Source organism: Perissodus microlepis, chromosome 19 (assembly GCF_051167445.1).
Source record: "Perissodus microlepis isolate ML-2025 ecotype Zambia chromosome 19, ASM5116744v1, whole genome shotgun sequence".
Taxonomy (NCBI): domain Eukaryota; kingdom Metazoa; phylum Chordata; class Actinopteri; order Cichliformes; family Cichlidae; genus Perissodus; species Perissodus microlepis.
This window is the reverse complement of record NC_140479.1, coordinates 6900147-6925894: the sequence shown is the minus strand read 5'-3', so window position 1 is coordinate 6925894 and position 25748 is coordinate 6900147. Positions and strand designations below refer to the sequence as shown.

The window sequence follows — 25748 nt, the reverse complement described above, 5'->3', positions numbered from 1 at the left end:
TACTGCCAGTTTCTGGAAGACACCTTCTTCAAGCAGTGGTACAGGAAGAAGTCTGCATCCTTCAAGAAAAACATGATTTTCATGCAGGACAATGCTCCATCACACGCCTCCAAGTACTCCACAGCGTGGCTGGCAAGAAAGGGTATAAAAGAAGAAAAACTAATGACATGGCCTCCTTGTTCACCTGATCTGAACCCCATTGAGAACCTTTGGTCCATCATCAAATGTGAGATTTACAAGGAGGGAAAACAGTACACCTCTCTGAACAGTGTCTGGGAGGCTGTGGTTGCTGCTGCACGCAATGTTGATGGTGAACAGATCAAAACACTGACAGAATCCATGGATGGCAGGCTTTTGAGTGTCCTTGCAAAGAAAGGTGGCTATATTGGTCGCTGATTTGTTTTTGTTTTGTTTTTGAATGTCAGAAATGTATATTTGTGAATGTGGAGATGTTATATTGGTTTCACTGGTAAAAATAAATCATTGAAATGGGTATATATTTGTTTTTTGTTAAGTTGCCTAATAATTATGCACAGTAATAGTCACCTGCACACACAGATATCCCCCTAAAATAGCTAAAACTAAAAACAAACTAAAAACTACTTCCAAAAACATTCAGCTTCGATATTAATGAGTTTTGTGGGTTCATTGAGAACATGGTTGTTGTTCAATAATAAAATTATTCCTCAAAAATACAACTTGCCTAATAATTCTGCACTCCCTGTAGAGACACACACTCACAGTGCTTTAACTGATATACTCCCACACCTATATGCACGTGCACACACATACACACAGGTACGCGCACACTCACTCACGTGCTCGTGCATACACACAGAGACAGAGTTTGGAGCACACCATGGGGGGTTTTATGATGCGGCCGCTTCTATAAAGCTGGCTGTAACTAACAAAGGGGTGAAGATTTTGCAGAGGGACATCAGCCTCGTCTTCCCTTCTAGAAGTGCATGCTTAAATGAAGATGAATAAAGATGAATAAAGGTTTTGTGAAATGACTACTGAGTTCCGGTGCTGTCTCTGGAAGTTTCGACGAATAAAAGAACCGGGGTAAAACTGATTTCCCAACAACCGGGAGGGAAAAAGGCGCACGAAAGTGGCAGGCAGACGGAGACAAAATGCGGTATAATAATACTTTTACGTTTTGCAATCTACAAAGGTTTGCACTTTGAGAATCAACTTGTGAGAACTGTGAGTAATGTTCATGTGTGTGGGGAACAAAGTGTATAAAGTGCGTGGCGAGGGGCTAATTATTCTGAGAACCCCTGCTGCAATAAATGAGGGACCACTGTATATACTTTCTCTATGACTATTGTATTCAACCTGTTAACATTTTATTTCTTTATTTATTTATTTCACACATGGTTCAACAGTGTTTCTTTTCCTACATACTGAACCTCCTTCCCATTAATATGACACTGCACCCATGGGTGAAAAGGAGCAGGAAGAAGAATAAATTCTTGTTAACACCTAACCCCTATCTACAATCCAAATATTCTTACAAGAGGGCGCCAATACCCCCCAAAAAACCCTCTAACATGTATCTTTATGTAACAATGCAAAACTAAATAACAAATCAATATAATCAGCAATATACAGCATTAAATGGCAATGAAAATTTTTTTCTTCCACATTTAGCCCTAATTACTTTCATGTTCTTCATATTGATTTATCCTTTTAAGTATGTAACACATTTTAAAACGGTGCATGTTTGTACAACTCTTGAGATTATCTTCAAGAGAATTCCATATTCTTATACCTTTAACTGTCGGACACATTTGCCTTTGTGTGGTCTTAGCAAACTTATGCTTAAAGTCAAACTGAGATAGGGGAAAATTAGTGCTTCCCATCCAGAGCTCCACAGCAGAGTGGGAAGTTCCAGCGCTCCTGGAATCCCTCTGTGATGGACCGCCAGTCTCCAGGTGAAGGCACAGCCATGAAGTCGTCCACTAGACAGTCCCAGATGGCCGTCGCTACCTGGGGGGTGATCTGGCACACCGTGGACACACCGACTCTGTAACTGAACGCGATGGTCCTGAAGGAGTCCCCGGTGGCAAGGAACCTGGACAAAATTGTTCAAAATTAGTATTATGTGTACTGCAGTTACAAAATACATTATTCAAATTCCAAAATACTTTTGTGATGTCAGATTTAAATTACGAAACATAAATCTTACATAAAACATTTTGTAATTATAAGGATAAATACATAATATATATTAGATATAATATAAAACGGTCAGTTGTGTTTTGTTTTAACTTTAACACATCATAATTTGATTGGTAGCAACTTTTACCACTACAGTGTGTCAGTCACTCATAATTCCTAGACTTGTCAATCAGGTAGGAATGAAGTAAGAGATTAATAGGAATAAAGAGTTGTATTTTGACATGTAGCCCTTTCCTTGCTTAAATCATTGTTAATATTTTTGAAAAATTTACCTGTGATAAGACATAGCTTATCAAGATAGAATATGCTAGATAGAACCACATAACTAAAGATGAACCAAACTGTTCAGTTTTATCAAGCTCTCAGTTTTAAGAAAGGCTGGTGACCCCTGTTATAGAGTCTGACAGCTGCGGGGATTATATACAAATATTCAACTATACCAGAATTAAACGAGGTCTAAATAAAAAAAAAAAAAAGGAGTGAGTATCACTACAAAGATTAACCCACAGTGGTCCTCATACCACAGTTTGCTATCAGTAAACACCGACAGCATACCACATCCATGTTAGCAGCAATGTTCCCTCTAATTTTTCACGTGTCTGAGCGAACACACAAACTCCCTGAGCGGTCCCTTGGACCACTGTGAGCAACATCAGACGTGTGCATTGTGGTCACGCCAGCATTGAATCCATCCAAGTTACATGGTTTATTAAAATAATCAAATTACAGCATTTACGTTTATGTTAGACTACTTTTAATTAACTGCTTTAGCCCACTTACAATGAAAATTTAAAAAATCTTGTTCATGACTTGTGTAGTATGTTAACACTATTGGAAGTAAAAATAACTTCAACTCCAATTTTGAAAACACAACTTTCTTTCTTTTTTTTTCTTTTTTTTAAAAATAAAGCTCTGACTTGTATTATGAGTCTGAGTCTGTGGTCTGGGAGAGAGTCCTGTAACTCTCTGTCTGCAAAATAAAGTATATAATTACCAATGTTGGACAATTAATTATATAGTTACAATGTCACGCACTAGACCGTGGGAGCCAAAGAGCACTTAGGTCGGTACAGGTGGATATAGGTGCAGGTGCAGGTGGATACTCATAGTCAAAAAAGTTACTGACAACAACAACGTTTTTTGCAACTGTTTACCTAAAAATGCAGCCAAGGCGTTTTTAAATAAACATCTCAAACTATTTACAGAACAATCAGCTGTTCTGCATCAAATCTGATGCCACACAAATTATTTGTGCCGCTCCAAAAAATAATTTCTGTCCACTATGAAATGAAGGAGAACAACAGCCTGATACCTGCAGGCCTGACAGCAGCAGATGTATCACTGCTGTAACACCTGTAACATTCAGCAGTCGCCTCATTGTTCTGACACACACAACAAAACTATTGACTCCACTACACACTAACTACACAAGATTTGCGCTAAACGTTGCAAATCTCTCACATCTCAAACCACCGCCGTCACTCCTAAAACTTCCTCCTGTTTCTTAACAACTAAATGCCATGTTTTGATTGGTCGACATGGTACATTTTTCGACCAATGGGAAAGGGAGGGGGGCATTTTGGTTTCATCTTTGCTCACAGGCGGAGAGCGTTTTCCTTATAAAACGCTGTTTTTACCGTTTCTTCCTGCAGTAAATATAAACAGCGATAGTATTCAGGAAGAAAACCAAACATTGCAGATATTTTTATCGTAACTCTGGTTTTACATGGCTGATCAACACAATTTAAAAACTGGTATAAAGTCCACACTTTTTCCGTCAATTGTTCCGTCTGTCCTGCTCACATCTCCAATGGTTGTACACGTTGTCATTCACTCCACATCAGCCACGCCGCTTTTCTTGCTAAAACACTGGTGTGGGCACATAAGGACGCTGTCATAGCCTGTCACTTACTGACTGACACTGCAAAACAGAATTGTTAATGTATTTATTTTAATTTCAATTCAGGTTAGAATTTTTTTTTGTGCGCAACGCAGATTTTTTCTGCGCAGAGACCGTGCCAGCAGTGCGCAATTGTGCACGCGCGCAGCTTAGAGGGAACATTGGTTAGCAGTGTATAAACAATAGTTTAGCATATATTAGCACAGGTATCAATAAAGGACACTTTTACTAACCGCAGGCAGATGGAAAAGCGCTCTGCAGGTGGGATTGAGTGCCTGTAGTTGGTGTCTAGGCGAGCGATGCTTGGACCAACGCGGGACAGCACCTCCTCAAACTGGGCGAGGAAAAGACTGTGGTACCGCTGAAAGCCGCCATCATCCAGGCGCAGCTCCTGGAGCAAATGGTGAAGCTCACCAAACTGCTCACGCTTCTGCAGGACCTGATGGACCCAGGTAGGGCGAGGACGTGCTTAACGCCGCTGCTCTGCTCTCCACAGTAAATAGAGAAAGGAGACTCTCTCTTCAAACGCTAGCTCGATAGCTGCCATCTTGCAAACATACTGTCTGGCACAACTTCCTCCCACATTTTCGGTTCACGCGCGTCAAAATTGCATGATTTGATGCGCGATTGATTCGCATTGGACGCGTCGAGGTGCGAATGTGCACACATCAAATTAGGGGCGTGTGGCGCGTTTTTGTTCGCGTCTATCGCGTTTGGTGTGAACACACCGTAAGGCCTTAAATCAGAAGTACCTGACTCTGTGGTATAATTCTCAAACACGTAGCCTAAAGCAGATAACTCGTAAGCTGGAGAGGAAATGACGTGTCACAAATTTAGAAGATCATGATTTAGCCTGGAGAAATAGTTTGTTTCTTTATAAGAAAGCCCTCCGCAAAGCCAGAACATCTTACTATTCATCAGTGTTACTTTAAATTAGTAACTTAGTTACATTACTAGTTACTTCTATCAAAAGTAACTCAGTTACTTCAAGTTACTCGTTACTTTCAAAGTAACTAGTTACTAGGGAAAGTAACTTTGGTTTTACTCAGACTTCTCTTGTTAATGTGTTGCTTCTGTAACTGGATACCCAGCCAGATTGCCAGTCTTCTAGCTTGCTTACTTGCCACAAGTGCACTGTGCCACCTACCAACAGAAAGGAAAAGATAATGTGCATATTTCCACGAGAGAAATCCCACGCCTGGACCGTCGTTGACCGCCCCATGATTCTAGGCTACGTCACAGCGTCATGTGCGCTTTTTACATCCAACACAAAAACTGCAGTCGTGGTGCTTTCGATTGTACTCAGAACTCGGAAATTCTGCCTTCTGAATAGGAAGATGTGGGCCACACCAGACTGCAGATGAGCTGCATACAGAGCTGGACTGGGACAAAAAATCAGCCCGAGCATTTTGACTAGAGACCAGCCGCCATTATAGGAAAAATCATAAAGCCTTTGAATGAAAACAAATGCTGTTGTGACAGTGATGTACACTGTTCTGATGGTATATATGTATCAATCTATCAATTGTTTGTTGTAACACTCAGACAATTATTTTTTAAAAGCTAGACATTTTAAATGAGAATAAGAAAGAAAAGTATATCTTTGTCCCCCCCCTTTCCCTGTTAATGCCCTACATGGACCCCCTGGCAACACTTTGCTAGACTCGCCCCTGCACAGTTACCAGCTGTCAGCTACATAGAAAAGGATCCTGGTGTTATTTGTCTCTCAGAAACAGTTCATAACTTCAACTCATCCATGTCACCTAAAAGGTAAACCTGTTTCTCCATCACCTGTTCAGCTCTGATGATTCAGTAAGGACATCTCCTGGTTTCATCTTCATGTTTCCCTCTCATCACATATCCAAACCGACATCATGACCAGCAGCTTTACAGCTGTAGCTCCAGCAAACATCAGCTGATACTAGAAATTAATATTAAATAAATTCTAACAACAGCTGATCAAACGTGCTGCTGTTGTTTAGCGCGACATCCGCTGGTTTCTTCTTTGTGGCGCAAAGTGGACGATAAACAAACGAGAGAGACGAGCCGATCAGCTGATCATTGATCAGTTTAATGATTAAAGTAGCAACAGGAGAGGGAGGGGAGAGAATGAGAGAAGAAGAGGCAGCTGTGCAGCAAAGACACAGAATAACTCCAGCTTTGTGTCTTTTTCATTGTAGCTGAAGTCCGGGATTAACTGTTCCTTTTCACCTCAATACGAAACGCGTAATATTTTCTCTGAATGCGAGATGATTCTGTTTTTTAGGGGACGGTTGGCAACTCTAATAATTAACCGTATGAACAAAATAAAGTTCAACATCAGTAACATAGCACCACCCAGCTGTATAGAAACTCCGTCATGCTAGCTAGCACTCAGTACGAAAAAGTCAGCATAACGAAAATAAACTCCACCTAAACTTGGTTTATATCTGACCCAGATAGACTGCAGGTCATAACTTCTTACCTGAAGTTCAGTTCACCTGACACTCCTCCACCTGCTGGCCTCCACCACTTGCTAATGTTACTGAATCTGTGGAAGCTCCGCGATGCCACCGCACGAAGTAACGAATAACGAGCCTATTTAAATCCCAGTAACGAGTAACGCGTTCCTGGTTTTGGCATAATAACTAGTTACCGTGCTCGTTACCACAATAATAACGTAGTTACTGTAACGCGTTACTTAATAACGCGTTAGTCCCAACACTGGTGTTCACAAAGTGCATGGCTTTTGGGAAAATGTCTCAAGAGATTTGGGAGTGCCTAATACATGTCTTAATAGGAAAAAAAATCTCAAGGCAGTCCTGCAGTATGAAAAGGTAAGCAATGTTTTTTCATAAAGTATTTATATTTAGTCCATTTAAAAAAAAAAAAAAAAAAAAAAAAAAGATCAGATATTTCTTTGGTAGAACTTCCTGTAATAAATTTTTTTATGCAGAAATCAAATATTTTTACAGACCACATCAGGGGTAGAGGGTCCCTTGCTACAGACTGATTTTCCTACTGCAGAGACAACACTTGGAGATGATGTTCCTTCCATTGTAAGAAATGTGTCATACACTTACTGTCAGATTTAAAATTTTGAAGCCATTATGACAACCTTATCCAGCTATAGTAGAGATGCAGCTTTTTAGATTCAAATAAAACAAATTCACTCCAAAATGTCATCTTGAAAATAATTTATATCTTGAAACGGAGTAATAATGAGTCATATGGAGAGCAAGAAAGTAGATTACAATAGACTTAACAGCAAGTAAACACATATCAAAGCAAATCACCAAACCATGAGGTGTAGAGCCTTAAGCACCCACAGGAGAGCCACACAAAGACCTGAGTGTCACATCTGACCCCCATTTTAAATGAGTAACCAACTCATCCTCCTGCTGCTGACTAACTCTTCACTCCATGTCTTCCACTCTTCTAATTTCTCCATTTGATCTTGTTATTGCCCAATCAAGTTCCAAAATCTGAATCAGAATATTACTTTTTCATTTACAATAATTATAGTACTATATTCCTTTGCTGAATATTTTTTCCCTTATAAATTGTCATTACATAGTGATTCTTTTCAAAATATTTTGTAATAATGTGTGTGTTAACAAAGACATATAGAAATTTCAGTCTAATTGTTATGTTTTAATTAATTTGTGATTCGTTAGAATGAGGAAGACATTGTTGTTGCGCCAAAGTACTATGCAGAAGTACTATGTCTTACTCACTGGCCAGCATTCAGCACAGCAATTCAACATTCCCATTCTTCATCGATGTTTGATCCATGTCATGAAAAATGCCAAGGACCTTTGTAAAAAACAGTGAGTACATTTATATCAATAATTAAAAAAGAATGCAAGATTTGTAATGTAAAGGTCCTAATAACAGTGATTTCATTTGTTCCTTTTCCCAGCATTCCAGAGAATTACAGGCTTGGAATGCATGTGTTTGGGCTCCTTGCATGCTGTGATAACTTAAAAGACATGGATGATGTTGTCCATAGTGCAGCAATAGTGTTTTGCAGTCCTTGTAGTGGAAGGAACGTCACAAAACACTACAACAACTTGAAAATCCTTATGCAAAAAAGGGGGACCCTGGATTTGGATGAAAAGACTGTGATTGCTGAGGACTGCAAGGTTAGCTAGGATTTATTATTTAACCCTTGTGCGCCCGCCGGTTCTCGGGAGGCATAGACTCGGTGAGGAGACAGCTGGGTGGTGATGCGGTGTTACGCTACGACCTTGTCCAGGTTGTCGACGCCTCCCTTGGTACGATTGTAATGCAGCACCAAGGGAGGTTTTCCACCATGGCTGCTGCTGCTGTTGCTACTGCGGCGGCTAGGCTGAGGCTTGGGGCCGGAGTGGTGGTGGTGGTAGTGAGGAGCGGTGGTGAGGAGCAGCACGTTCTTGTTCTTCTTGGCCACGTAGGAGAGGATGATTGTGTCGGGCCCTCTTATTCTTCCTCCTCCTCCTCCATCATCTACCGAGCCGCAAAGTACTACGGATTTGACGGAGCCCACGGACATTGACGCAGCGCAGCTCTCTGGGGATCTTGGGTCTGTTTGATCGCAGAGTGCCCAGCACGGTGTGGCCTCTTTCGCGAAAGAGCCTGTCTGCGAGCTCGCGCGAGGTGAAAAAGTTGTCGCAGGTGACGTTGCGTCCCGGCGTCAATCCCTCGGTGAGGTCCACAACCACTCGAGTGGCCAGGTGCTTTTCGGGAGGGCCGCACTTGTCGGGCTTGCCGGTGTAGACTTGCATCTTCCATATCTTGATCCCGTACCTGGCCAGTTTGCTGGGCATGGGCATGTACTGTCTGAACGGACACCTTCCTGATGGCGAGAGAGAGAGAGAGAGAGATGTGGGAAAGTGGGGGAGATTGGGGTAGAAACGGAAGAAGAGACGTGAGTTTGACAGAGAACACACGTGGAAGCGTGGAAAGATAAAGTCACGTAAAAGCACAAACGCAGAACCCAACAAAAATACAACAAAGCTAGTGTTGTCATCGTTCCCGCTCCTCTTCCTCCTCTCATCCCACAGTCACGCACGCACACAACCCACACTACATACCTCTGAACAGCACCAGTCTCTCGTCGACGATGACCTCCGGTCCCGGTCGGTACATGGCAGGCAACCTCGCACACCACTCGTCCCACACGGCTCTGATGGGGGCCAGTTTGTCGTAGCCGCCTCTGCCGCCGCGCCTGGCTCGTCTGGTCTCTCTGTCGTCGAACCGCAGCGCGCTCGAGTACGCTCGAAAGGTCTTGAGCGGCATCGTGGCTCTGAACACGGACTTGCCGCTCTCGGCGTCCCACAGGCTCTCGCAGGCCTCTCCCCGGGACCTGTACACGCCGGCGAGTGCGAGCAGCCCCACGTAGGCTCAGAACTCGACGCAGCCCATGGGCTTCCATCCGTCGATGGCGGGCCTGCGCCTGTCCGCTTCCAGGTTGGTCATGGCGATCACCGAGTCCTCTATCTCTGGCGTAAAGTAGGCCATGAACGAGGAGGCCTCGTCTCGCGCCGTCGCCACGGCCTCTTCGGTGGGGCCTCGTCCTCGTGGGTCGAGGTCGTCGTTGTCATTGTCGTTGTCTTCTTCTTCTTCTTCTTCTTCTTCATAGTATTTGTCTTCGTTTTCCTCGTCTTCTTCTTCTTCTTCTTCATCGTCATCGTTGTCATAATCGTCGGCTACATCTGCATCGCGAGTTTCACCGACATCGCCATGCCCGCAATCGCGCCCAAGATCATCAACGGCACCTGAACGGCCGGCGTCCTCTTGCCAAAGCTCCGCCCGCAGTCGACGTCTTCTTTGTCTTCTTTGTCTTCTTTGTCTTCTTTGTCTTCTTTGTCTGCTTCTTCTTCTGTGTCTTCGTCTTCTTCTCTGCCTTTCGGCTCGCCTTGCGAGCCATCAGCCTGGCATTGTTGCAACTGAATTTCTTGACCGTGCTTGCGTAGGCTGCGCACAGGGCCCGGGAACCCATGGTCCACTACCTCGTCGTTTTCACCCTCCTGCTCCTCCGAGCAGTGCTCCTCCTCTGCTAGCGTTCGGGCTGTCGAGTTGTTATCCTCCTCGGCCTCTTCCTCTTCCTCCTCCTCCGAGTTCTCCTGTTGTTGTTGCTGCTGCTGCTGCTCTTGGTCTTCCTCGACCCCTAGCCCTCGATAGCAAAACGTGGCTGGTCGCAACGGGATTTCGTGACCCCACCCGCCTTCCTCCCTCCGTGGGGGACACGCACCCCCCCCCCCGACCCCGCCGCGGAGGGAGCATCAGGGTTAAGTAATCTTATTAATAACTTTTTTACTTGTGTATGTCCCAGATGAATTAATGAATTTAAATTATTAAAAAAAAATAAAATAAATATATATATATATATATATATATTTTTTTTTTAAACCACAATAACATTTTATATAATTAATTTTTCTTTGCTTTGAAAACTTACTGAATATAGATATATATCTGTTTTACATACTGATGTTCAGAATGCCCCCTTGAAGACCCATTTCAAGGCAATTGTTGACAATGCAACACTGGACTATGAGGGCAAAAGAAACATCTTTCATGCACCCAAATTTATTGCCGGTCTGGTAAATCACCTTCTACCACATGCAACTTTGTGGTCATCAATGATGCTCGGTACATTTTTTTTATTTGTTGTATTACTATCATAAATTGTCATTTATTAATAAATGTAAATGTGCTAAATGTTGAATTATCTATTTTAATTATGTTTTTGAATTACTTGTATTCTCCTTAGGGGATCTTGGACGTTGTAGCCGTCGCATTGAAATGTAATTATTATGTGATTGCAATGTTTAAAATTTGGTGTTTAATCTGGATTCATGTTGTGTTGTCGCCACCTACTGGTGGGCCTGAGTGTGGCGCTTTGTGGTGCGCATGCTTTGGGGTGATGCTCAATTAAGCGCACATGTCACCAGAGACTGAAGGCTCGAGCCAGAAAGAGAATGCTGGCTTGTGTAAAAGGTGAAAATATAGAAGATATGGACTACAATTGCTCATGAATGTTCAGTAGAAAGGCGCACACGGTATGTTGGTGCATTTACTTTGTGTGTATGTTTTATTTGAGTTGTAATTTTTGTTCTGCTGATGTAATATCCGTGTTTTTCATTGATCATTTCACCATAGTTTTTCACGGTGTTTGCTGGTGAAAAGAAGATTAAAATACTGGCTGAACATCAGTTGGAGCATGGCCCTTTATTCTACTTCGAACATGAAAAACCTTCAGGAGCAGTTACAGTGAAAAACGTGGCCTGTTAGGGAGCGGGCAGCCAGAGCCCTGCACGCCATCCTTCCAAGACGGCAGCCCACGTGGAAGAGTAGACTGTGAGTTCTTACATCAGCGAAACGTTTGAACTGCATAAAGAGATCTAAGAAAAAGCCAAAAAGAAAATTGTATGGTGTAGATATTGTACATTTGTTCATTTATTGAAAGTTTATTACTGTGCTGTTTGATATTTAAGGTAGTGTACTCTGGTTAAGTTTCCTTTTATTGTTCTAAGTTGTTGGTTCAAAACATTGTAATGGAGCAGAGTACACAAGAAACTCATATCCTTGAGCAAATACTTATAGCCTTAGAAGATGAAAAGGCACAGTTAGAAAAGAAATTAGAAACTGAACTTGAAGATGCAGAAAGAGAAGAAGTTGAAGCACGCATAGGAGAAATTCATGGAGACCTTGAAATACTCAAAATAGGGTTGCCTCAGCCATCATCTAAACCTGATGCAGAGGTGAGACGGACAGACCGTCAAAGGCAACTAACAGAAAAAATGCATGAGTTTAAACAGACAGAGATAACAAGCAAAGAAAGAAAGTTTATGTCAACATATTTAAACTTCAAGGCAGAAATTCAGCTCACTAGGTCCAAACTTAAAGAAGAATGTTCTAAAGCAGAATTAGCTGAAATGATCAAGTCAGTAGAAAAATGTGAGTTAGACCTACAGCAAGATTATGTGGCTTTACGTGCACTGACTACACCATCTCAAGATATGAGAAGAAAGATGGATAGCTGTACTTCAGTTTCTGCTGAGATGATGATACTTCTGAAAGGGCGTTACGCAGATGTTGACAAAGAGTTTGATGCAGGAGCTGTAAAAGAATCACTCCTTCAGTTACTCCAAAGAGAAGGTGCAGAATCAATTTATGGCTCAACTGTGTCTAGAGCTGGAAGAAATAGCCAGCACAGCCATAGTCAGCAAGGAAGTCATGTATCTGCAAGGAAAGCAGAGGCAGCAGCACGACTGGCATCGAAGCAAGCTGAAATAAACAGAGAAATGGAAATATCTGCCCGGAGAAAGGAGATATTAGCTCAACAAGAGCAATTGAAAATGTTGGAAAATCAAAGAGATCTTGAGGTCATTCAGGCAGAATACAATGTACATGCTGAAGAGGAATCAAAAATGAATGCTGAAATAAGAAATTGTGAAGTAAGGAGTACTTTGTCTTTCAGTCAGCTTCCTAAACCACTTAGCAGTCCCCCATGCACCCAAGTTCCTCAGAGCACTGCACCTCCTCACTCTGAAGGTAAAAACCTCACAAAGTGTTCACGCCCCTCACTATGATACTCAAGTGGTGCCAAAAGAAAGTGAGCTCTCTCTGGTGCAGGCATTAAAAGAGTCCTTAGTAATGTCTAGACTTCCAGTGCCAGAGCCGTTTACATTTACAGGAGACCCACTTAAATTTGTTGAGTGGAGCACTTGCTTTAAGGCGCTTATCGAGACTAGCTGCACAGATTCAGCCCATAAGCAGTTCTACTTGAAGAAGTACATTGGTGGAGAAGCTCTCTGTGTTTTAGAAGGGACATTTTATCGAAGTGACGAGGAAGCTTACAAGCAAGCTTGGGATGCTCTGAACAAACGCTATGGACACCCATTTGTAGTTCAAAGAGCCTTTAGGGGAAAACTAAGCAGTTGGCCAAAGATTGGTCCAAAGGAGTCACTTAAATTGAGAGAGTTTAGTGATTTCCTCATTTCTTGTAAGAATGCTATGCCCCATGTCCAAGGCCTCAAGGTTTTAGATGATTGTGAAGAAAATCAAAAAATATTGCTGAAGCTTCCTGACTGGGCCACAACCCGCTGGAATCGTTATGTCACAAAATTACTGGATGAAGAAAAGGCATATCCAGGGTGTGCAGAATTTGCAGACTTTGTGGCTGACGAGGTGCGTATAGCATGTAATCCAGTTTCTTCTCTGTTTGCCTTAAAAAACACATTTGAAAAACCTGAGAAAGAACAAAAACGTCTGAAGGCCAGTGTCCTGGTGACATCAGCAAATGGGTCTAAAGATGTGAAGAACACAACTACAGTTCAGAGCAACAGAAAATCAAAACCCAACCCTTCCTCAACTCAGAACAAATGACAACTTGAATGTATCTGCTGCAAGCAAAATCGTTTTATCTATAAATGTGCAAAGTTTACAGCAATGCCGCTTGAAGAAAAGAAACAGTTTATTAGGGACAACAATATGTGCTTTGCTTGTCTGCGAGTCGGCCACATTTCCAAAAACTGTCGACAGAGAGCAACATGTAATGTCTGCAGACGAAGCCACCCTTCTCCTCTCCATGAAGATCCTCCACTGGGAGACGAACCTGAACCACCATCAGAAGAGGAGAATGCAGCCACCGTATCGTGCAGTGTGAGAGTAGGCAACAATGATTGCACTTCAATGATCGTTCCAGTGTGGCTTTCTTCATCAGCGAAGAATCAAGAGACATTGGTTTATGCTCTGCTAGACACCCAAAGCAGCAACACATTTATTGACCAAGATATTTGTGAAAAGATACAGGCAAGCAGGGAACCAGTGAAGCTAAAGCTGACAACAATGACTGACAGGTGTTCGATTGTACCTAGTCAAAGAGTGGATGGACTGAGGGTAAGAGGGTACAACTCAGAAAAGTACATTGACTTGCCACCAACTTACACTCAAGAGTACATTCCATTGGAGAAACACACTATTCCAACTCGAGAGACAGCAAAAAAGTGGCCCCATCTACTCAGCATTGCAAATGAAATACCAGATCTCTTGGACTGTCCTATAGCTCTTCTCATCGGTTACGACTGTGCAAGAGCTCTAAAGCCAAGGGAAGTCATACCAGGAAACGATTATGATCCCTATGCAATAAAAACAGACTTAGGGTGGAGTATCGTGGGAGCCATTAAGCCATGGAAAAGTTTGATGGAAGCAGCAGGGATCTGTCATCGTGTCACAGTAAAGGAGCTGCCATCTGTCACACCTGCTTCTGTGATTAAAGCACTTGAAAATGACTTTCTGGACACAAACCATAAAGAAGGGAGTGTATCTCAAGAGGACATTCACTTTCTAGAGATGCTGAATGAGAACATTCACTACAATGAGGAAGGCCATTTAGAAATGCCTCTGCCTTTTAGAGAACGCCCACAGCTTCCAAATAACAGGCAGCTTGCAATGTTTCGCTTGAAACGTTTAAAAGGAAAAATGGATAAGAACCCAAAGTACAAGGAAGACTACATCAAGTTCATGATTAGTGTCTTTAAAGATGGTGATGCAGAGGAAGCAGATGGCACATCAGGTAGTAACACATGGTACATTCCGCACCATTGGCGTGTATCATCCCAGGAAGCCAGAGAAAATTCGAGTTGTTTTTGACTGCTCTGCTAAACACGAAGGCATCTCTTTAAATGACCACCTACTCACAGGCCCAGACTTGATTAATGCTCTGGCAGGGGTTTTGTGCAGATTTCGAGAGCATCAAATAGCAATTATGTGTGATGTGGAAAAAATGTTTCATCGCTTCCATGTCAACCCAGAGGATCAAGACTTCTTAAGGTTTCTGTGGTGGAAGGACGGGAATACAGATACTGAGCCTAAGAAGTATCGCATGCGAGTGCACATTTTTGGAGCGGCATCATCACCGGGATGTGCTAACTATGGCATGAAGTATCTCGCCAGGGAACAAGAAAAGGACTACCCACTGGCAGCCAGATTCATTCACAAAAACTTTTATGTGGATGACGGGCTAATCAGCATTGATTCAGTCAGGGAAGCCAAGCAGCTGGTCTGTGAAGCACAAGAGGTCTGTGCAAAAGGGAAACTGCGCTTGCACAAATTTGCATGCAACAACAAGGAGGTCATGAGCATTATCCCAGAAACAGAACGAGCCAGCAAGACCAAAGATGTAAACCTGAACTACTCTGTAATTCAAATGCAAAGTGTGCTGGGAGTAAAGTGGAACATAGAGGCTGACGTGTTCTCATTCAGTGTAGCCCTCAAAGAAAGGCCAGCCACACGCCGAGGAATTCTAGCAACAGTTGCTAGTGTGTATGACCCGTTAGGATTTCTCTCACCCTACATTTTGACAGGAAAACAAGTACTCCAGGAAATGTGCAAACGCGGAGTGGGATGGGATGATCCTATTCCCCCGGCACTAGAGACCAAATGGAAAACATGGCTCGGTGACTTGGAGAATCTAAAAAGGATTGAAATACCAAGATGCCTTGTTCCTGAGAACTTCGGCAAGGTCAAAAAAATTGAGCTGCATCATTTTTCGGATGCCAGCAGCAGTGGCTATGGACAATGTTCATACATCAGGATTGTTGCTGATAAGAACGTGCATTGTGCACTGGTCATGGGTAAAGCCAGAGTGGCACCCACAAGAATAATCACTATCCCACGCCTTGAGCTCACTGCAGCTGCAGTTTCTGCAGCTGTAAGTAACTTCCTCAGGTCAGAGCTCGAGCGGAAAATTGACGAGGAGTTTTTCTGGACAGATTCTAAAGTGACGCTTGGATACATAAAAAATGATGCTCGTCGCTTTCATGTCTTTGTGGCAAATCGAGTTCAGAAAATAAGAGACTCTACTGATCCGAAGCAATGGTTTTACATTGAATCTGATCAAAATCCAGCTGATCACGCGTCTAGGGGCCTCAAGGTGGCAGATCTGCTAAGCTCGAATTGGCTCACTGGACCTAAATTCCTATGGGAAAGGGAAATTGTCACAAACCAACATTCCCCTGATCTTCTTGTTGGGGACCCAGAAGTAAAGGTCCTGAAGACAAATGCCCTTGAAGAAAACAGCTTTCTTGAGAGGTTCTCAAGATTTTCCAATTGGGATACAGCTCTTAACGTTGTGGGAAGAATTAAAAGACTTGCAAGGAGAGATAACTCAGGACCCATTAGTGTAGAAGAAAGACAAATGGCTGCTTTTGTACTCTTCCAGGCAGCACAGAGGGAAGCCTTTAAAGAAGAGCTCAAATGGTTCAGTCAAAACTCAGCTGGACTACCAAAATCTCATAAAATGTATCAGCTTGATCCTATTTTGTTAGACAACTTGCTTAGGGTTGGAGGAAGGTTGAGAAAGTCCTCAGCATCATTTGCATTGAATCATCCAGTAATCCTTCCAAAGGAAGGCATTGTCACACAACTCGTTCTTGACCACTGTCACAAGAAAACGCAACTCCAAGGCCGAGGCCAAACTCTGAACAAACTCAGGGAAAGTGGCTATTGGATCATAGGTGGCAGTAAGGTAGTGGCCAAATACATTAAAGGGTGTGTCAATTGTAGAAAAGTGCGTGGGCCAGCTGAAGAACAACGCATGGCTGACTTGCCATTTGACAGAGTGGATCCTTCGCCCCCATTCACCTACACTGGAGTTGATGTTTTCGGCCCCTTCTATATGAAACAAGGTCGAAAGGAATGGAAGAGGTATGGCCTATTGTTTACGTGTTTAAGCTCGAGAGCCGCACACATTGAGATGTTGGAGGATCTCTCCACTGACGCATTTATAAATGCTTTAAGATGCTTCATAGCAATCAGAGGCACAGTCAGACAGATTCGTTCTGACCAAGGGACAAATTTTGTCGGAGCTAAGAACGAGTTCAAGAAGGGTCTGTTGGAATTAGACAAGGAGATGATTTCTACTTATCTAGCTAAAAACCAGTGTGACTTTCAAATGAATGTTCCTGAAGCTAGTCAGTGAGGAGGCATTTGGGAATGACAGATCCGTACTGTTAGGAATGTCATGAGTTCTGTCCTAGCCCAAGCCACAGGGAGGTTAGATGACACCTCATTGAGAACTTTCTTCTACGAGGCCATGTCAATTTTGAACCATCGTCCACTCACTACTGATACAATCAACGACCCCAACAGTGCTGAGCCTTTGGCGCCTAATCATTTGCTCACAATGAAAGAGTCTGTGCCACTTCCGCCTCCTGGTAGATTTGTAAGAGAAGATTTGTACGCCAGGAAGAGGTGGCGGAGGGTGCAATATTTAACAGAGTTGTTCTGGAGCAGGTGGCGCAAGGAATACCTAACCAGCATTAGTTTAAGACAACGATGGCATACTCCTAAACAAAATATACAGGTTTGAGATGTAGTGATTTTAAAGGAGGACAATATTCCAAGAAATGAGTGGAAATTGGCAAGGGTGGTTGAAGCCAATGAAGATGATGATGGTTTAGTGCGGAAGGTTAAGATCCAAATAGGGCAAAAGGATCTGGGAAAGAAAGGTGAACGTTTGAAACAAGTCTCTTTTCTTGAGAGACCAGTTCAGAAACTAGTGGTACTAGTTAAAGGGTCTAAACTACAGTGAAGTAGTACAAGGGTTAAGAACACAAACATAATATGTGATCTATAAGTTTATTTGAGAAGTGTTTTTTTTTTTGTAACATAAGTTGATGTTTGATTGTCAATTTATTAAAAATTACAGGATTTAATTTTGTTTAACACATGTAAATAGAAATCCTTTGTAATTTTGGTGGCAGTGTAGCTGTCGCATTGAAATGTAATTATTATGTGATTGCAATGTTTAAAATTTGGTGTTTAATCTGGATTCATGTTGTGTTGTCGCCACCTACTGGTGGGCCTGAGTGTGGCGCTTTGTGGTGCGCATGCTTTGGGGTGATGCTCAATTAAGCGCACATGTCACCAGAGACTGAAGGCTCAAGCCAGAAAGAGAATGCTGGCTTGTGTAAAAGGTGGAAATATAGAAGATATGGACTACAATTGCTCATGAATGTTCAGTAGAAAGGCGCACACGGTATGTTGGTGCATTTACTTTGTGTGTATGTTTTATTTGAGTTGTAATTTTTGTTCTGCTGATGTAATATCCGTGTTTTTCATTGATCATGTCACCATAGTTTTTCACGGTGTTTGCTGGTGAAAAGAAGATTAAAATACTGGCTGAACATCAGTTGGAGCATGGCCCTTTATTCTACTTCGAACATGAAAAACCTTCAGGAGCAGTTACAGACGTCATGGTACTGGTCCTGCTTACCAGCAGCTCAGTAAACTCTATAGTGACATTCAGCAATCCAAGAACCAGGTATCGAGAAGAATAAGTTAAAAAGAAACATAAATTGTATATAAATTTACAATACATAGATATTGACCTAAACAATGTACTATTGCATTTAAGAATTTTACACAAGACAATAGAACCCAAGGAATCGTGGAGAAAAGCCAGTGGGATTTGAAAAAAAATCCGTATCCAGAGAAGGAGACTGACAAGGCTTAATGACTTTGTGGAAATTTATCAAAAAATGCACGATGCCCTCCTGCTTGAATATGCAGACATGAAAAAATCAAGACAAAAGGTATGAATAACTTCCTAATAATGAAAATGATGGGCGGGATTTCCAAATGATCAACCAATCACGTGAGTAATCCCCCAATTCAAACCCAGTTAGTTCTTGCATCACCCAACATTTGACAGTGCACCATCAGTGATGTGAGTGTTGATTCATACCCACCTGAAAAGCTGAAACTCACTGGTTGTTCTTGTGCAGAGGCAATTTCATAGTCTATGAAGTTCTATTAAGACAAGATTATTGCTGGTTGAAAACTTTAACCAATTCCCGCCTTGATGACTTGAAACACAGTCAACTATGGCAATTTTTGCTGGTCTCTCAGGAGACTCTGTAATTTGTTTCAATGTTAATTTCTGGCGTTGTCAATTTACGATGTCTATCCATCGTTTTCATTGAGGGAAGTTGTCAGGTATTATCAAACCAAATCAGTTCTTGCATCACCCAACATTTGACAGCACTGTGATGCGAGTGTTGATTCATACCCACCTGAAAAGCTGAAGCTCACTGGTTATTCTTGTGCAGAGGCAATTTCATAGTCTATGAAGTTCTACTAAAACGAGATTATTGCTGGTTGAAAACTTTTACCAATTCCCGCCTTGATGACTTGAAACACAGTCAGCTATGGCAATTTTTGCTGGTCTCTCAGGAGACTTTGTAATTTGTTTCAATGTTAATTTCTGGCGTTGTCAATTTACGATATCTGGATGTCATTTTTATTGAGGGAAGTTGTCAGGTAGTGAGAGTTCTTGGTAGTTAAGCAGCTTTGAACGAAAAGCGTCTCAACCTCTTAAAGTGCTCTTGATGACGTTTAACTTGAGAATCTTTTTCAGTTCTAAGAGCTACTGGTGGAGAAGAGGGACATGGACCCTGAGGCAAGGTGTGAAAATGGGTACATGGCAACATTAATACAAGATGTGATATATATATATTGATGTTTATATCCATATCAGCTCGATAGTGTAGTGGTAAGACTCTACGCCTTTAGACTAGGTGTCACGCTACTCTTCTTTCCAAGTGCATGCAACTGATGCCATCAGACACATGCAGAGTTTGGACACAGGCATGCTGTTCCTTTCTGAATGCAACCTCAGATGTTACACTCGTGGAGGCCTCGTCATGTTTGATTATCGGTAAGTGTTACATTGACTGTTGATGACCTGAAGTTGTGAAATTATTCCATATGTTATTGAATTAATGGCCATGTTTGGTGCTTTGCAGGATGGAAGAAGGAGCTGATATGCACAGTCTCCTCATGACTGATAACATGTTGCTCATGGGGGGATTACAAAACTATGTGGTTGAAGTTGACATGAACACACTTCAAGAAACTCAAAAAGTAAGACACCAGGCTTATGTTTATCAAAATCCACAACTATCTATGCTTACACCACTGGCACATCATACAACTGACTTCACAGCGAGTGTCTGTCTGTCTGCTGTCTGCTGTCTCAATTGTCCTTCCAGTTCACAGTGGAGGCACCAATCGTTTCTTCGTCTTTGGGCACCCTTCTGGCAAAGTAAGTATCACTTGATTGCATCAGTTTGATGAGGTTTGGTTTATATCTCTCTAACACTCACCCTCTGCTGATAACAGGTGACCCTTCGAGACTTGCGCACATTTAGGACACAAAAGTTTGACGCATTTCCTGGCGGCCTGTCAGACTTTGATGTTCACGGAAACCTTTTGGCTGTGAGTGGGTTCTCCAGCCAAGGGTTGAATGAACGTTTCCTCATGGTGTATGACCTCCGCATGATGCGAGCTGCAACCCCCCTTTGGGTGCATGTGGATCCCTTCTTCGTGCGCTTCATTCCTACCTACACGTCACGGCTCGCAATCATCTCACAGACTGGTATGAAGCTGGCTTCAGGATTCTTTAGTCCAGTTTTCTGTAGCATAGTCTTACTATGTTTGGTCAATAAATGTGACACACAATTTCTTTGTGTGATTTGTGGCTTTGCTATAACTGCCTGCATTCTGTGTCTTTTTCCAGGTGAGTGTCAGTTCTGTGAGCCCACTGGTCTCGCCAACATGGCGGATATTTTCCACGTCAACACAAACGGCCACTTTCTCACAAGTTTTGAGGTCTCATCCAGCAAACAAGCCTTAGCCTTTGGAGATTCGGGGGGATGCGTGCGTCTCTGATCTGATACTCGGGACGTTATGTTTAACGTCTACTCCAGAGAGCCCTGCGTTGTGGATGCACAGCCTCAGCTGGCCTGGAATCATAACCGCAGCCCTGCTCTCCCATCCCCACTGCCCAGGCTACACCCAGCTCAAGGTAACACAATCACTAATGAGACTGAAGAGTTTGCATTAGAGTGTTCATAAATATTGTTGTCAGATTCAATAAAAGTTTGTAAGATAATGTCGAGTCTTCCCCAGTTGATATAAATGGTTTGCTCAATATTTTAAAAGCAGTTCTCAAAATTAGAGTCTCATGTAGTTCCCATTAAAGGTTTCCATCTAAAACATGTTTCTTTTCAACAGATGGGCTCCTGGGATGGACCCAGAAATCCCACAAACTATTGAAACTGTTGGCTTCAACAGTTATGTGGAAAATCCTTCCGCCTGCCCCTGTAACCAGGTATATAAAAAACTTGTTGCTCTTTTAAACTGTCATTTTTACAATATTGTAATAAATTTACAAAAAAAGTTAAACCCATCTCCACGTGGTGTATTTTAAGTTTTTTTTTTTCCTGTTTGTTGTTTGCAGGTCCCTGCAAATAAAGAAGGGACACCTGGTTATTACAACCATGTCCCTGAATCTCCAGCAGAGAGTGATGAAGAGCCGCTCCTTCACACTGTTCCCGAAAAGTACAGAAAGGTTGGACTTGCTATGTTTCACCCTGGTGTTCATAGAGATACAGTTAAATATGATATGTAACAATTTCTAGAGTGTTGCTACAAGCTTTGATTTCCAAAACATGTGACAAAGATGTGTTTGTTGTGCTTCAGGTGACAATTAAATACTCTAAACGTGGACAGGAAGATTTTGACTTCAAACATTACAACAGGACGTTGTTTGCTGGCCTGGAGCCGCAGATTCCCAACGCCTACTGTAACTGCATGATCCAGGTAAGAAGCTGAAGATTCACAATGTGTACATTTAATTTTTAATATGAGACAATTTGTCAAATGTTCCATGGGTCTTTTATGTTTGCATCTTAGGTGTTATACTTCCTGGAGCCAGTTCGCTGCCTTGTTCAGAATCATTTGTGCCACAAGGAGTTTTGTTTGGCTTGTGAACTCGGCTTCCTCTTCCACATGTTGGATTTGTCACAAGGAGATCCATGTCAGGTAAGTTTCTTTCTTTCTTTTTTTTTTTTCAATCTGTTGGGGATTGCAAGGCTCTTACTCATTTTGTTGTGACTGCCCAAAGTAACCTCTAATGTCTTCTTCCTTAAGGCCAGCAACTTCCTCAGAGCACTTCGAAACGTCCCTGAAGCCAAAGAGATGGGCCTGATCCTCTCAAACTGTGAGGAGACGACAGGAACAGTCGAGCTAGGTCGCTTAATCCAGAGATGGAATCACTTCATCCTCTACCAGCTCTTCCTGGAGACACAGGAGCAGGAGGATCCACGGGCCTACAGGACGACCAGGAGCAGGTAAAACACATCGTTGTTGACCTGCATTCTTACTGGACACTGTCCCAGTCTTATCATTATGTTTGTTTATAAATGCAGAGTTTTCCTTCTGGTTTCTGAAACTGTGATTTGTGTTTGTGTTGCAGTTCTCTGGGCTCCTCTGGCGACTCTGTCATTAGAGAGCTGTTTTGTTCTGAAGTTGAGAACCGCAGCCTGTGTCTCTGTGGCATAGAAACAGTCCACTCCTCCCTCGTGTCGCTGTTCAACATGCATTACCCCGACTCTCAAGGTGAGTCTGAGAGCACTGAGAGCATGGATATCTGTGACTGTGAATTACTGTCTTTGAAGCTTGAACTATTAATGATTACATAACAGTTTGAATTAGTTTAGTTTTTGAATGAGCAGAGGGAAATATCTGCTTGACTTCATGTATACACTGATATTCATTGTACTTTGACACTTCAGGAAAAAGAATAAAGGAGCACGACTTTGCTGAGATCCTGAAGAAAAGCATCTGCCTGCAGCAGAGATCTCACACATGGTGTGGAAACTGTGACAAGCATCAGCCCACAGTGAGTTACAGCTTTCATTCACTCATAATGACAAATCATTTATGGTTGATTGTTACCTGTTGCGCAGGGTAATCATTTCTTTGTGTTACACTGTAGGTGCAGACACGCAACATTCGACGTCTCCCAGATGTTTTGGTGATAAACTGTGAGGTGAACAGCAGCAAAGAGGCCGAATTCTGGAAGGTTCAGGCCGAGGGTCTGGACGCTGAGTTTGTAAAGCTCAGTGAGGTAAGTCTGGCTATGATACCATCATTAATTATAATATACTATCAAAAACAATTTTAAATATTCCTAATACACATTTTCAGTAGTTCAGCTAATCTGACCCCTGAATGTGTGCGTTTGCAGGAGGAAGCAGTGCTGCATAGCGACGGCACCAAATCGACCATCACGCCCAGTCAGATGTCTGTGGCCAGGATCACCTGTGTGAGGGGTGAGGGACCCAACGAGGGGGTCCCCTTCATCGATGACTACATCTCCACTCAGGAGCAGGTGAGAAGCTGCAGAGAGAAAAGACCACGATGACCTAAAAGAATGAATATATAATGTTTCTTTTCTTTTTTTTTTATTAGTTTTTCTGTTTTCACAAATAGTACATAATTACATAACATAATAAAGTGTACAATTCAGAACCAAAAATAAATAAATAAATAAAAAACAAACAAAAAACAAAAACAAATAAACAAAACAAAAACAAACAGACTGATAACTTAGCACAGAACACCAGCTCAGTTCCATCTAAATAAATAAATAAATAAATAAATAAAGAGAGAATACAATACAGTACAATACCTGTGGTCCCAGTAGTACGTTGCAGTTTTAACACTCAAGAGAATCCTTGTAACATAATATTAGAAACATCAGGTTCCACATAGTTCAAGTATGGTTCCCACACCTTAAAGAATTGATCTGTTTTTCAGTGTAGTACACATGTAAGATATTCCAATGGCACTAGATCCAACACTACTCTTTGCCAACCTTTAATAGTTGGTGCTTTTTCATAAATCCATTGGAGTAGTATATTCTTCCTTGCCGCATAGGTGAGAACACAGTACAATCTCCTATTATTCTTGGATATTAATCGCCGGCTGGGGAGGCCCAGTATGAGAGACAGAGGGTCCATCTCCAATTCACAACCGAAAATCTTCTCCATTTCAGATAACACATTAGACCAATATTCTTGCAATTTCAAACATGACCAGAAGCTGTGAGTTAGGGTACCAATTTCTGTCTTACATTTGAGGCACATGAGTGAAAGGGTAGTATTATATTGATGTCTGCGAAATATGGATATATGCATTCTGTGTATGATTTTTAACTGTATTGCTTAATATATAATGTTTCAAGGATACACCCGCTAACTTGTCAATTTGTTCTTCCAGGTGGTCGACTATTTGACAAAATACTCTGGAATCGAACCTGGAGACCTGGATGCCACAGTATCCTCTAAGCACGTGACCACGCTGAAGTCGACCTACCTGAAGCTACGCTTCCTCATCGATGCAGGAGTTCGCTTCGTGGCCATGGCCTGCAGAATGACTTTCGTGTCATTAATTTAGTGGTACGTTATTTCATCTGTTTTAAATTTCAAATTAGTTCATGTAGTTTAGAGATGTGTTTTTTATAGATGTGCTTTGATTTTAATGTTTTTTATTTTTTTTCTTAAGTTTCCCAAAGATCAAGTTATCGACACGAAATTCCTTGCTTGGTATTTTCTTGGTAAGGTAGTAGAAATAAAAAAAACAAAAATCAAATCCAAATAATCCAAATATGAGTCTGTAATCGAATTAAATCACATTATTACAGTGAGAGGGATTAGGATTTAAATATGTAAACTGGATAATCCGCTCATATTACTGTCAGTATTAAGTTAAGTATTCAGTATTAACTCAGTATAGTTCATGATGTTTTAGTTGTCATCAAACCCATCTTGGAATTAAATCTAAACAACAAAGTATTTAGAGGCCTTTTTGAGTGCACGTATTAAAGCTAAAGTGTTAATTCCTCATATCCACACTGTAATCTGAAGCTGAACACTTTCATTTTAATCATTCCTGACCTTTTTTTCATGTCCACAGGCCTCAACATCCAGGGAGAAACCCACGACAGCACGGAGGACTCATGCACAGCCCTGAAGCTTTACAGGAAGTACCTGGAGCTGTATCAGGAAGGAGGGAATCATTACGTGACGAAGGTGCTCTACGAAGTCTACGACAAAGGCTTCCAGCTGAACTGGAAAGTCCCGGATTCGGACATGAGATAGTCCGTCTGAGTGGACTGAATGCACTCTCCATCCATCCACAGGTGCTGCTGTGCTTCCCTCTGTGATGGGACTGTGAGCAACACCATGACCTGAAGATGCTCGGGCTACTTATTTTGTATCATATTTTATAGTTATTTGCTTTGAGTCAGTGACTCAGTTGTTTTTTTCCATATCTAAATGTAAGCTTTTTATATCAGAGATTTTTACAGGGGGGGAAAGTGATCATTCAAAATAGGAATTTGAACCTTTTTTTTTTGTTTGTTTGTTTTAAAGAAAAAGACAAAATTGTTGCATGTAAATGAAGTCATCCTGAGCACTGTAAAATGTTTGTTGTTTGATACCAGGAAGTGGAGAATGTGCATGAATCCATGCAAATCTTGATTAAAACAGATTCCAACCACAATGAATTTAGTTTGTTTTTTTCACCAGATTCTGTGAAATCTGTTGCACTGTTCATTTTACAGCTGGATATATTTTTTTTTTTTTAGGTTTCTCAGAATTCAGATCGATTTTTAATTTTTCAAAAGCTGTTATTTCTCTTCTATAAATGACACATTTAACATGTTTGAAAAAAATGTCCTCAATATTTCACCTCGAGATCTTTAAAATGCCCTAACTGGTAAGGACTGTGCTTCAAGTGCAGCATTTACAGCCACCACCTTTGAAAAGTAGTAACTATACTTTAA

General features: G+C 41.8%; 2 long non-coding RNA genes, 2 other non-coding genes and 1 pseudogene across 4 annotated transcripts; all 5 read left to right on the top strand.

Moving 5' to 3' along the window:
- Positions 1–6365: 6365 nt before the first annotated feature.
- Positions 6366–8354, top strand: LOC146365275 (uncharacterized). The gene is made up of 4 exons (XR_014798706.1): positions 6366–6900; positions 7039–7122; positions 7741–7893; positions 7986–8354. It is a non-coding gene; the product is annotated as an uncharacterized LOC146365275 (long non-coding RNA).
- Positions 8355–10484: 2130 nt separating this feature from the next.
- LOC146365274 (uncharacterized) lies at positions 10485–11329 on the top strand. Its single transcript, XR_014798711.1, has 2 exons — positions 10485–10699; positions 10821–11329. It is a non-coding gene; the product is annotated as an uncharacterized LOC146365274 (long non-coding RNA).
- Positions 11330–13501: 2172 nt separating this feature from the next.
- Positions 13502–25062, top strand: LOC146365271 (PAN2-PAN3 deadenylation complex catalytic subunit PAN2-like; annotated as a pseudogene).
- On the top strand, positions 18829–18968 carry LOC146365273 (U4 spliceosomal RNA). Its single transcript, XR_014798769.1, has one exon. It is a non-coding gene; the product is annotated as a U4 spliceosomal RNA (small nuclear RNA).
- Positions 19153–19292, top strand: LOC146365272 (U4 spliceosomal RNA). Its single transcript, XR_014798767.1, has one exon. It is a non-coding gene; the product is annotated as a U4 spliceosomal RNA (small nuclear RNA).
- Positions 25063–25748: the final 686 nt, after the last annotated feature.